Raw genomic sequence first — 11,170 nt, 5'->3', positions numbered from 1 at the left:
GTAGGGCGGGTTCTATCTTTGATTATTGTGAAGTTTTTCATATATTTATTTTACAGCTAGCCGAATCCACGCTAGGTGTACCTTAAACTAAGATATGTAGGTATGGCTCCAAACTTTTTACTCAATCAAAATACAATTTCAAACTTGAAAGGTCTGTCCTATTACGCTAACAGCAAGCACCACGTCCCATTTCACTAAACTGAGAAGGAAACCAACAATTCGGCCGGTAGCGGTGGCGTATGAATGCACTGCAATCGACATTGTCATTACATGACAATACGCTAGTGTGAATTCCATCTTAATCGGATGTGGCGGTACGGAGCGGACGCGCGTCCGGCTCGTCCGGCCGGACACCGGCTGATGCGAAGATACGAACCGCTCCCGCATCCGGCATTCCGTTCATCAATGTGACCTTTGTTTGCGGAATGAACTGCCTTCGAAAATATGACGCACGGCTCCGATTTAAACGTATGCGGATTTGGAGATGTATCGGTCGGCGACCTGCCCCAATGCATCCTGAGACTGATGTTGTTTGTAAGAATTTATAATTTTTATCGACACCATTGGTTTGTTTCAAAACCCTATGTGGTTGGAAAAAACCTATTGTAATAGATATTTTCTATAGTTTTTATTATTATAACAAAACATATGTTTCCAAATTATGGATTTCGACCAGCTCTTCTTCCAACATAAGAATCTTTTTATTTAGTCTCTAACTTTCAACCCTTATCTCAACAAAATGCTATATCGATCGTCCATCGTATAGAAAAACACGCAACGAACCAGTGACGCGCTCTCGGTTCATTCATACCGGCCTACGCTTCACCCTCACCCCTCCTCCAGCCTTCAATGACTTGTAGGGGTTACGTAAACTGCTTTAGTTTCGATAAACACATCACGCGAACCGAGCTTGCTGTTACGGTCTTACGGACTCATTCAGCAACATGATTGTACAGTGGTAGTGCTTTAGATGGTATCAAAAATGTAAGTTGATTGAACTGGTATTTAAGTTTAGTGGACTGCTGCTGATAATTAAGTCATCTGATTTAATCATATTATTTTTACAAGTAATAAAACTATTTTTTATAACTAGTCCCTGCGCCGTCCTATAGGTAGGTATCATGGCAACAAAAAATTTAGCTATAATGATATTTCTGTATATCTACTTACTTTCCAAATATATCTAGCCCCCGGATTCCACTAAGCAAAAAGTTACTGTTGACCTTCATTGTCTCTATTTTTAGATATCAAATGGTAATAACATAATTCTGAAGTACCAAAATAGATCACAGTTTATCCGAATTCAAATGTCGAACGAGTTTCTGATAACAAAAATATCCTGAAATGATTCGTTGAGGGATTTCGAAGTTTGCCTCCTGAATATGATTATGCAAATAACCCTCGATACACATCGTAATCTCTCCCCCTCTGCCTACGTAGTGAATGGAGGACCGGCGGAAGGGTGTGGGGAACCTCCCCTACCCCGCTCTCTTAGTTAAGACCTAAGCCATGGTAATCCGACGCTCTTTCATAATCACGCCCTGAGTGTAACGTAATATCTACTGTTTACCCAACTCGTGAGGTAACGTCTAATACATGTTAAATAATCCGTTTCTGTTACTCCATTATACATAACATTCGAACAACACCAGTGGTTCGGTGCATTTCAAATTATATTGGAAATGTTCGCAGTTAACGTGACGTGATTCCACTGATTTATGTTATTCGCGTATTGATTCATAATCTTAGGTAAGTTATTTGGACGCGGGAAACTTTTCAATGTCGTATACTTGTGGTATTTCTATCGTATTATCCGAAAATGTTGTTTGTTGCGTAAGCGGTTGTGACGATAAAGTTCCGGTAATAATGTTGTGTTGTGTCATTACAACAGCTTATGAGGTGTAACTACGGCTACGATAATGGCCGTGGTCTACAATCTAATTAATTCTGCGTGTAAGTCTAGAAACAATTCGTGTTGGCGCAATTGAATCGGATTGTCGCTAGCTCCTTGTTCGACACAAAGGGATAACGCACAGACTAAAAGTATAGGAGACGCGGCTGCTGTATCATCTAATGATTTGTGTTAAATAATGTCAAATTGCTGTCTACTCTGTCTTTTACTTTCCCAAAAGTTTTCGAATGTTAAGGAAAACCCTCAGCTAAATATAAACATTTTAATTATGAGAACAAATTCGTCGAACACGCGACATTAGATACGACATCATCAAAATATGAATTGAAGGATGAATCTGCAAACACATTTGAGCAGCTGTTTAGTCGCGCTTAAGTACATCGCATTGATTTGATTGATTATTGACCTCACAAATTGAGTGTTCTGATGGATCGATTTATTTTATTTGTAGCGTGCGACAAGCATCCAGTTGGATTTTTAGGTAACACAATTGGTCAATAGAGATGTTAAGCATGAGCACCCTCGTTTCAGTTCGTCATATTTGCCCTTTAGATCATGAAAGACTCTCAGGTCAATGAAAAGCGGTGCATTTTGCATCGCCAATTTGTATCGTTTTATTCATAACTACGTATTCTCCTTTGTTCTCTGTTGCGAAAATTCGAATAATCTTGTTACTACATTATTCAAGTATGGCAAATGTCAATAGCGAATATTGAGCTGAATATTTTAGAGAACGTAACCCTAGCGATGCTTTAATGGAGTGTCATATCTGCAGTATATAGATGATCTCGCGCCCACAATACTAGCCTACGCTACTACGTCCGTCTGTGCTCAAGAGGAGCAGGGGGACGTGGGCGCTGCGTAGGCGGCATGTAGGCGAATCGGCAGCTATATACTTATAATAAAATGTTACTCGCATTTGGGCAATTAATGTGCGGCACGATAGGGCTCTGACTCTTTGACGTCAACGGACATTTTAAATATGGAAGTTCGTTACGAACAGCATATCAGTAGCCGTTTGAATTTGAAATTCGAATTTTGATTGGGTACTGGTTAGAAGTCAAAAATCTCTACAATTTCGGCGTATGTTTAGCGCTTATTTGCTCAGAAAGGACAATGGTTTAAGTTCTGGTCAAAATCAGTCTACTGTTCTGGATTACCTTAAAGAAAATCGCTTACTTTGTAGAGCAATGCGTAGTAAGCCACGTGGTCACAACGAACTCAGTTTTCTACAACGTAGAAAATGGTCCAAATGCCCCGTAGATCCACGCTACTTATTATATTCATCTTCAACGTACTTCAGTAAACTATGATATACAATTCAAATGGCACTGGAAGGTGGCTTTTGTGGCGTAATAATGTTGTCAATACCCGCGCAGCACTCGATTTTGTATTGACGAACTTACAAAGTTTTTCTTCGCCCTGTGGGAGATGGTAACAAATGATGGCATCATTTGATTTTTACTACATATCATTTGGGTTTTGAATGAACACCTGTGAAGCTGAATTTATTCCAATCCATATCACGATGCCATCAGGCGCCAACCAGGCAAGCAGGGGACCAGAATAACTGTACTCATACTAACAGGATATTATGATAATGATGGGGACAGTCAAACTTGATGAAGTAGCCAATACTCCGATCTGATTTACATTATGTTTTTATCACGTTTGTTGTACTTGTCGAGATATAAATTCTTCTACGCAAAGACATGTGCCCATAAATTTAAACAAGTAGAATAACATAAATAGCTAATGTGTTGTTTAACAAATCAATTTATGTAACGTGCGACATAAGATTTTCCATTTTCTCGACGTGTCGCTCAATGAAAAATCGTAGCGTGATATGGTGGTACATGGGGAGTTCGGCGGCAGTCGGAGCGGTTCGGGGGCGCTCGTGGCAGATCGGGCACGGTCGGGCGCGCTCGGGTGCGCGTGCGTCGCTCTCGGCCCTGCAGGAAACAGGAAGTGGACTAACCGCGGGCTTCCGCTCCCATTCGCGCCGCTCGCCGACCCGCCGGACGCGCACTGTTTCATTCACAACTCTTGTATTTTGTGCCGTTGAAGTAATATTATCTAGTTGCGAGTAAATGTTGTGAGCTTTAAATTACATACCGTACTATCCGGAAACCTGAGCGTAACACGATCATGTTTACGAAACTATCGCCGGCTAGGCTTACCGAATAATGTTGTGATTGTAAGTAACTGTATGCTTATTACGAAAATAATGCTTTGTGTACTTGTAATATGAATGAGCGTCCATTAACGTTGACGTAATCGCTATCATTCATGAACGATGGTGGCAATATAATTGAATGGTTATTTAATCACACTTTATAGGAAATTAATGCTGTAGTATGAGTCATTAAGGCAGTTACAAGCTACTGATGTGAGGTGAAAGTAAATACAAATTGCACACTTTATAGCATTACTAGCTTCTGCCAGCGGTTTCACCCGCATCCCGTGGGAACTACTTCCCGTACCTGGATAAAAAGTAGCCTATAGCCTTCCTCAATAAATGGGCTATCTAACACTGAAAGAAATTTTCAAATCGGACCAGTAGTTCCTGAGATTAGCGCGTTCAAACAAACAAACAAACTCCTCAGCTTTATAATATTAGTATAGATATCACATCTGTCTCCCATGTAGGGTAAGCAGAAGTGGTGACTTGAGAAGATCTACAATTTCCAAAATGACTGAAACGTGAGCTTCTTGCCTGAGTCAAGTATGTTCGGGGGTGATGTTATAGCACCAATATATATCGAAGAAAAAATTGCATTGGTCTATATATATGGGAACATTTCATACTTGCAGGAACGTTTGAACAACGCTTTAAGTAACTCGAAGAAATCCTGTACAAGACTTCTTCGGTAATTGACATTGACCTTTCTTTTCCTTAATGCATCTTAAACGAGTATAACAAAGGCAAAACCTCTATAAATGAACCTCTTCTAGGCAAAATGCATTGAACCCTAAGTTGCTACGTAGTTGGGATCAGTGACGCACTGTGTGACGTCAAGCTTTAGGTTCAGACGCGATCAATAATTAGTCGGCTGTATCGTCATTGTTGCTATCGGTGTAGGCAGAAGAATCTAGATGATTCCATTGCTTGCGTCACTGATTTATAGGCATAGTTTCATGGAAATCACTCTGAATATTATGATGTCGTAAGGATTGCAAAGCTTTTGATGAAAAACTAGAAGTTCATCACTTCATCAAAATCAAAATCAAAACTCATTTATTCAAACTTGGCTGCAAAACAGCACTTTTCGAACGTCAAAAAAAAATTACATAAGACAGCCCCCAAAACGCCCACTCTTCACCACTTCCTATGTGTTTTTGCTGGGAAGAAGAAGTCTTCTTCAATTGTGCTCAAAAACAGCTTTTGTAACTAATTAAACTTTTCTGAAACCCACATTATAAGCATTCACCAACGTGAAGGAATTCATGTCAACTATAATAGAAACAATAAACTCAATTCTTATTCTTTAACAATGGAATTCTGGCGATTTAGAATTAAGTTATTTATCATGGTCGTGTGATAATTGGCAACTTTGCAGTATGAAGCCTAATAGATCAACGAGTTTCGGGTTTGTGTAAAATCAATAACAAACTCTATCCAAGTCGAGACGAGGCGCAAACTAAAAAGGATCAAAACGTTACCTACCACGCAAGTTATCAGAAATCTAATCTAGATAGTGGAATTTTATTTACCGCAGCAAAATTACCCTTGACGTCACTGCGGGAGGGGTAATTAACGAGATAAGGGTAAGGAGCCGGGGTAACATGACATATCAATGAATGGACGGATAGTCGCGTGACGTCATCAAAAACCAACCTAGATTTACCATCACTAGCTTAGCACACAAACTCTATGCTAAAGGATTAAGGTACAAGATCGTCTGAATTCGTTTTTCGAAGTTACGATGTTCCCTTGTTTATTGAATGACGTGCTTGGTTGAGCGACCCGCGAGATTGTTTGGAGATAAATACTTTATTTTATAGGTACACAACTTTATTAAATTCTGTATTTCAGTATAATAGAGTTCAGCTACGAGGAATGACGCAGAGAGAGAGAGTTTAGAAACTATTGATTTTATTGAGATTTTGGGGTACAAACTACGAACTATAGAATTCGTCAGTCAGAATGTGTGAGAATGTCCATGCTACACGTCATATTCATTCACAACGATTACACTTCTTCGCTATGAATGGTCCCCTATCATAAGCATGCGTTGTTTTTGTTCAGTTTCGGTCAAACCTGCAATTCATTACTTCGCGTCCACCCATTGAAGGCCGCGGAAACATCAATGAATGAACCCCAACTCCATTCTTATTACACTTCCGCTATCCTTCCTTGTCACCCCTACGTTAAAACTTAATGTCAGACAAAGAAAAAAATTGCTATTCACTCAAAATGCAAGGGGAAATTTTTATTGAGTAGTAGTAGCTGCTAATGTGTTGTTCCGTAACAACAAACCATTGATAAAATTGGTTTTGAAAATTAAGCCATACGGTATGTTTTAGTACATATCATTGAGCAGTAGATTTGTGGGAGGGGACTGTCTAGGTGACCCAGTTTAATCAGGTCAGGGTCGGATAGCTCTGACGTCATAAGCGAGGGGGTCCAAGTTTGCACCAGCCAATCGTCTTGCTGGAGCTAGTTGGCAACCGGGAGCAATGGTGGCTTCTTGGTTCTATTTATACTTTATTTTTCAATAGACACAGGAACAAACTTTGAATTGGTGAAACTGCATCTAAAGTCATTATAATTGTTTCTATCTATGGGTGTAAAAACACGCGTATAAGATAATGCACAATTTGCAAATGCAGGTAGGTATATGAGTTCAGTACATCGCACCCGCACGTGTCAATTAATTGGAGTATGTAATTGGAGGCTGCTCAAAGGTCGCTATTAAATAGATGTTCTTACTATTCTACACTAGAGATTTAACTACTTATTAAGATGTTGTTAGCTGACACCTACCTATTTTTTTAAGTTTGTCTTGAGCTTTTTTAATGGGAAATCATCACTCTGTGGGTTAGCAGTGTGAGGGAGACTGACTGAAATAAGTACTGAAATAAGTATTATCAACTGCGATTTCACCAATTTGATATCAATTATAAAAGTTATTTTAGTTTAGGAGTAACACTTATTCGATGCATTATCGATCCGAAACACGAAGGAACTCATGAAATTAATTCAATATTATCTCTCAAACTCTCCTTGATTTGAGCATTCGTTTTGAAATCGAGTTTTTATAACCTTTTATTCTGTAATAAATTAAAACATGTGACAAAATATGGCGTTATGTGCGACACAATACCGTGAATACAGCCTACGTCCGGTTCGTCTGAAAGTAAGCTTTAACGATCCGACTGTTTTGGCCAATTCCAGTTATCGGGCCCACGTGTTTTCTTTTTATGGTCTGCCTACAATGATATTTATAGTTATTTCGATTTCGAAGAATATCGCGGATTCGATTCACAATATCAGTGTTTATTTGGAATATAGAATAAGTATTGGCCATTTGCAAAATCATTTCTAGTTTTCCTCAATGTGACAACTGTAACGGCCATTGAATGACACACTCTTCTACTTCTAAGACGTTAAAAATTAAGCTTTTATGAAAGGAAACATTAAGAAGGAAATAATAATTGATGCGAACAGGGAACATGCGTATCCGGTGACGGCCGGAAGTAACGCCATACGCCTCGCTGCGGAAGTGACGCGCCCCTTTCTTTCGCTCCTTGAATCATGTGCAAGCGCACCTCATTCATACAGCGTGGGAGACTTACGACGGAACTAACCGTAACATCTAATTCATGAATGAAAATAAAACGACAATTTATAAAGGTATGCGGGTATTTAAATAAAATAAAGTGTACAAAACTATCTTTCATTCGGTCGGTTAATACTGTGTTCAGTGAATGAAGCCGAGGGGAGGGTATTTTTACATACCGACCAACTGTGAGTTTCTTGTACTGTTTTTATTGCGGTATTATCTAAATGCATGGATCTTAAAGATATTTTGGTTTTACGAAATGAAGTTTGTGTATTGCTTCTACCTGCTGCAGACATAATTTTGTACATTACTTATTTCTATGAATATGAGCTGTTTTTTAAGTAAAAAGCGAATCAAACTTCTGGGTTAGAGTGAAGGTATCATCGGCTATTGAAAAAAAAAATACATTTCATTTACCATTTAACATAGAAAAAAAATAGGTATCGAAGTTGTTTCCAAATAGTTTTTAAGCTAAGCTGTAAAATGTCAAAATTGGATTGATGGCCAGCATTACAGATAATAAAACGTAATATTTTCTAAATTTAAATTCGACATAGGTAACTAAAAAGGTAATAATCAAGGAGGTCAATAAATAAATAGGTTCGTATTGATAGAGACTGATTTATGTTTTTAAATGGCACGTCTCCATAATTAATGGGTCCGGTAGGCTTATTTGGTATTCGTGGCATTAACATTGTGAGTTGTAGGTATAGCTGGACAATCTAGTTTTCTATTACGAGAAGTATACATAATTATAATATAACTTAGAGTTTTTATGTAAGTAGGTACATGCATAAGTACGGACCTTGTGGAGTTCGTGGCCAGACTTCAAATGAGGTTTTAGTCCAATTATGTAGAAGTGATCTATGTAATGTCTTAGGATTTGTTTACAGCAATCCTTAAGTAGTATGCTGGACCATGACTAGGCAATATGTTAATGATTAAGTACCTAATGATGTCACATTTGTGTCCATTGACTTACTCCCAATCACCCATACTTTATCCCCATATAAAACAAGCATTGAATGTTAAATACAAGTTTGTGTGTAGTGCGAACTCAAGAACATACGCAGCAACAAAATTGCTATTAATTGATGATTCAGTTAATTTTCAGTAACGTTTAGTAACCTCTCACCTAAGGATCAATGAATGCCGACTTTGAAGTGAACAGACAATGTACGTCATATGGATGATTCATGCTTCTCATTGCTGAAAGTGTTAAGACAAGACCTGAGTCAGAACGTAACATAGGAACTTACTTAAGGAGCGTAGCACACCAACGCTGGAGCCTGAAGGTAAGTTGTCTTTCTCAATCTTTCACACTATGCCTTATTTTACCGATTGTAGGGTACAGTTCTAAACTATGAATTTCCTCATTATAACGATTTCCTAAAAGCACACATTTTTAAATATCTTTCAGGTTTCTTCTATGAAAAATTTGAGTATTGGAACTATTCAGCGTTAGACCTCTGATTCACAATTACGCTGGTAACCACAAAACCAATGAGGCGATGAACTTCTATTTATGATTAATGAGTCTTGTCTCGAACTCATATCAGCCAGTATTGATAGCAATAAAAAAAAACTTAAAATAATAAATGTAACAGGAAAATACGCATAAATCATGAAACATGGTGGTAATACAGTGATACATATCGATAAACTTAATTTTCTGACGACCAGTTTCTGTCACTGTGGTTATAGAGTATTTAAAGGAATGGTTTAGGTACAATTGTAGATGAAGACACCGAAAAGAAAAAAAAAGTTTATTTCAAAAATGAGCTTTCCAGCGTAAAAGAGAAGGATTTTTGTTAATCACTTCACATCAAAATCGACAAAGTACAAATGCTAGTTCATACAATATATGAACATTCATTGAGTACCTCTAATTACAAAAGGTAGGTACCTAATTCAATAAAGCAGTTTCTAGAACCTCCATAATGCCTACGAATGATATTCCACTGTAATACAGAATTGTGTGCAACAACAAATAAGTAGGTACACAAAAACTAAATCCATTGATATAATCAACTGATATTTGCGAAATACAATGCCTTTTAACGTATAGTGTGGGCTGACTTGCAACCGGCAGCTGCCGCTTCATTCAGTTCAAACAACCTTCATAACAAAACGTCACAACAACCTCAACTCAAAAACACAAAGGAAACTTTAAACTCCATTCATAAAGTTCAAATTCCTTTGCAGCATGATGTAACTTATGGTCTGTGTACAAAACAAGACGAGGTTTACCAATAATTATGTAAGTTCCGTTACAGGCAACGAATGCCCCACCTCCGCTCTTTCATTAATAAAGCAAGTAGTGTATCCAAGTGAATTAGTTTCGTTTCGTTGTAAACGAAATGATGGTGGCACGCGAAGGTTGCCAACACGCAACTATGATCATACAACAATATATCAGGGAATTTTCATTATTTGGACAATTGGTGAGGTCACTGATTTAGGCAGACAATGAGGTCCCGGACTTCTTAAAAGATAACATCCAGATAAAACAAGAATAGGAATTCCAAGATGATTAACTATACAAAATAAGTATATCATATCATTCAACTTTGAACCACTAACTACATATCTTCTGAATAAGCAATCATCAAGCAAAATATTGGTGGATTAGGTACTCCTATCCAGTTAATAAATAATAGCACACCAACTTAAAAACGCGTTCTTATTAGTGCAAGCGCAACCACAATTCCTTCACGCAAAAACGGCCCATTCATCTCTTAGAATTAAAAATGGTAGCGCCAGGAACTGCATTTTGCTTTTTTCTTTTACATGGCCAATGCAAAGCCAAGATACAGCAGCTAACAGTTCCTCTTGGGAATTACCCCGTGAAACCTTTAAGTTTTCACGGGGTATAGCGGCATGTCACAATGTGTGATACTTCACACTGAATACAGTATAACGTGGGAGCTCTAAATACCGTTTTGTTTGAGACAATTCTGTTCCATGTTAACACTGACTCGCCATTTTTGTGGTTTTCGCTCTATATTTCAAAGAACTTCAAGTCTGAGATGGTTCGATCGGGGTGGCTGCAGGATTGTTCGAAAAAATTACCGCGGTCCTGGTGCACCAAGGGCTTATGAAGGAACAGGATGGGTTTAAGCCTGTAAGAGTCTGACACCCCCTTATGCTGTATCCACAGCTCGAGGGGGTCACTTGATGATTACAACTTCTTCTGATACATTTCTTTCCGCTACCAGTAATTCCAACAAAAAGTCCTAAAACCCTTAAACAGTTTGTTTTCCATATGCAAACTGTTCGACAAACTATAGACAGCTTAACTTTGAAATGGCGCTTAGTTCGCTGATACTTCAATATGGGAAATTACGCTCTTCGCACTAATGACATTCTGAAACTAGAGTCCTGACCTTTTGTTAAGTGCTTGAAAGGATTTTACGTTGTAAACTGAAACCTCCGACCTTTAAACTTTATTGCAGCGAAACTAATTTAGAAG

General features: G+C 38.2%; 1 long non-coding RNA gene across 6 annotated transcripts; it reads left to right on the top strand.

The window, feature by feature from the left end:
• The first annotated feature begins 885 nt into the window (after nt 1-885).
• Nucleotides 886-9,366, top strand: LOC124632759. 6 transcript variants are annotated; one of them, XR_006984668.1, is made up of 3 exons: nt 886-984; nt 8,813-8,993; nt 9,119-9,366. It is a non-coding gene; the product is annotated as an uncharacterized LOC124632759 (long non-coding RNA). The 6 variants fall into 6 exon arrangements; XR_006984670.1 differs by having other exon boundaries at nt 899-984; nt 8,802-8,993; XR_006984669.1 differs by lacking the exon at nt 886-984 and adding an exon at nt 3,782-4,109 and having other exon boundaries at nt 8,802-8,993.
• Nucleotides 9,367-11,170: the final 1,804 nt, after the last annotated feature.

This window comes from Helicoverpa zea, chromosome 8, assembly GCF_022581195.2.
Source record: "Helicoverpa zea isolate HzStark_Cry1AcR chromosome 8, ilHelZeax1.1, whole genome shotgun sequence".
In the NCBI taxonomy this organism is placed as follows: Eukaryota; Metazoa; Arthropoda; class Insecta; order Lepidoptera; family Noctuidae; genus Helicoverpa; species Helicoverpa zea.
Note: the sequence above shows the minus strand (reverse complement) of the source record. Positions and strands in the feature narration are given on the sequence as shown.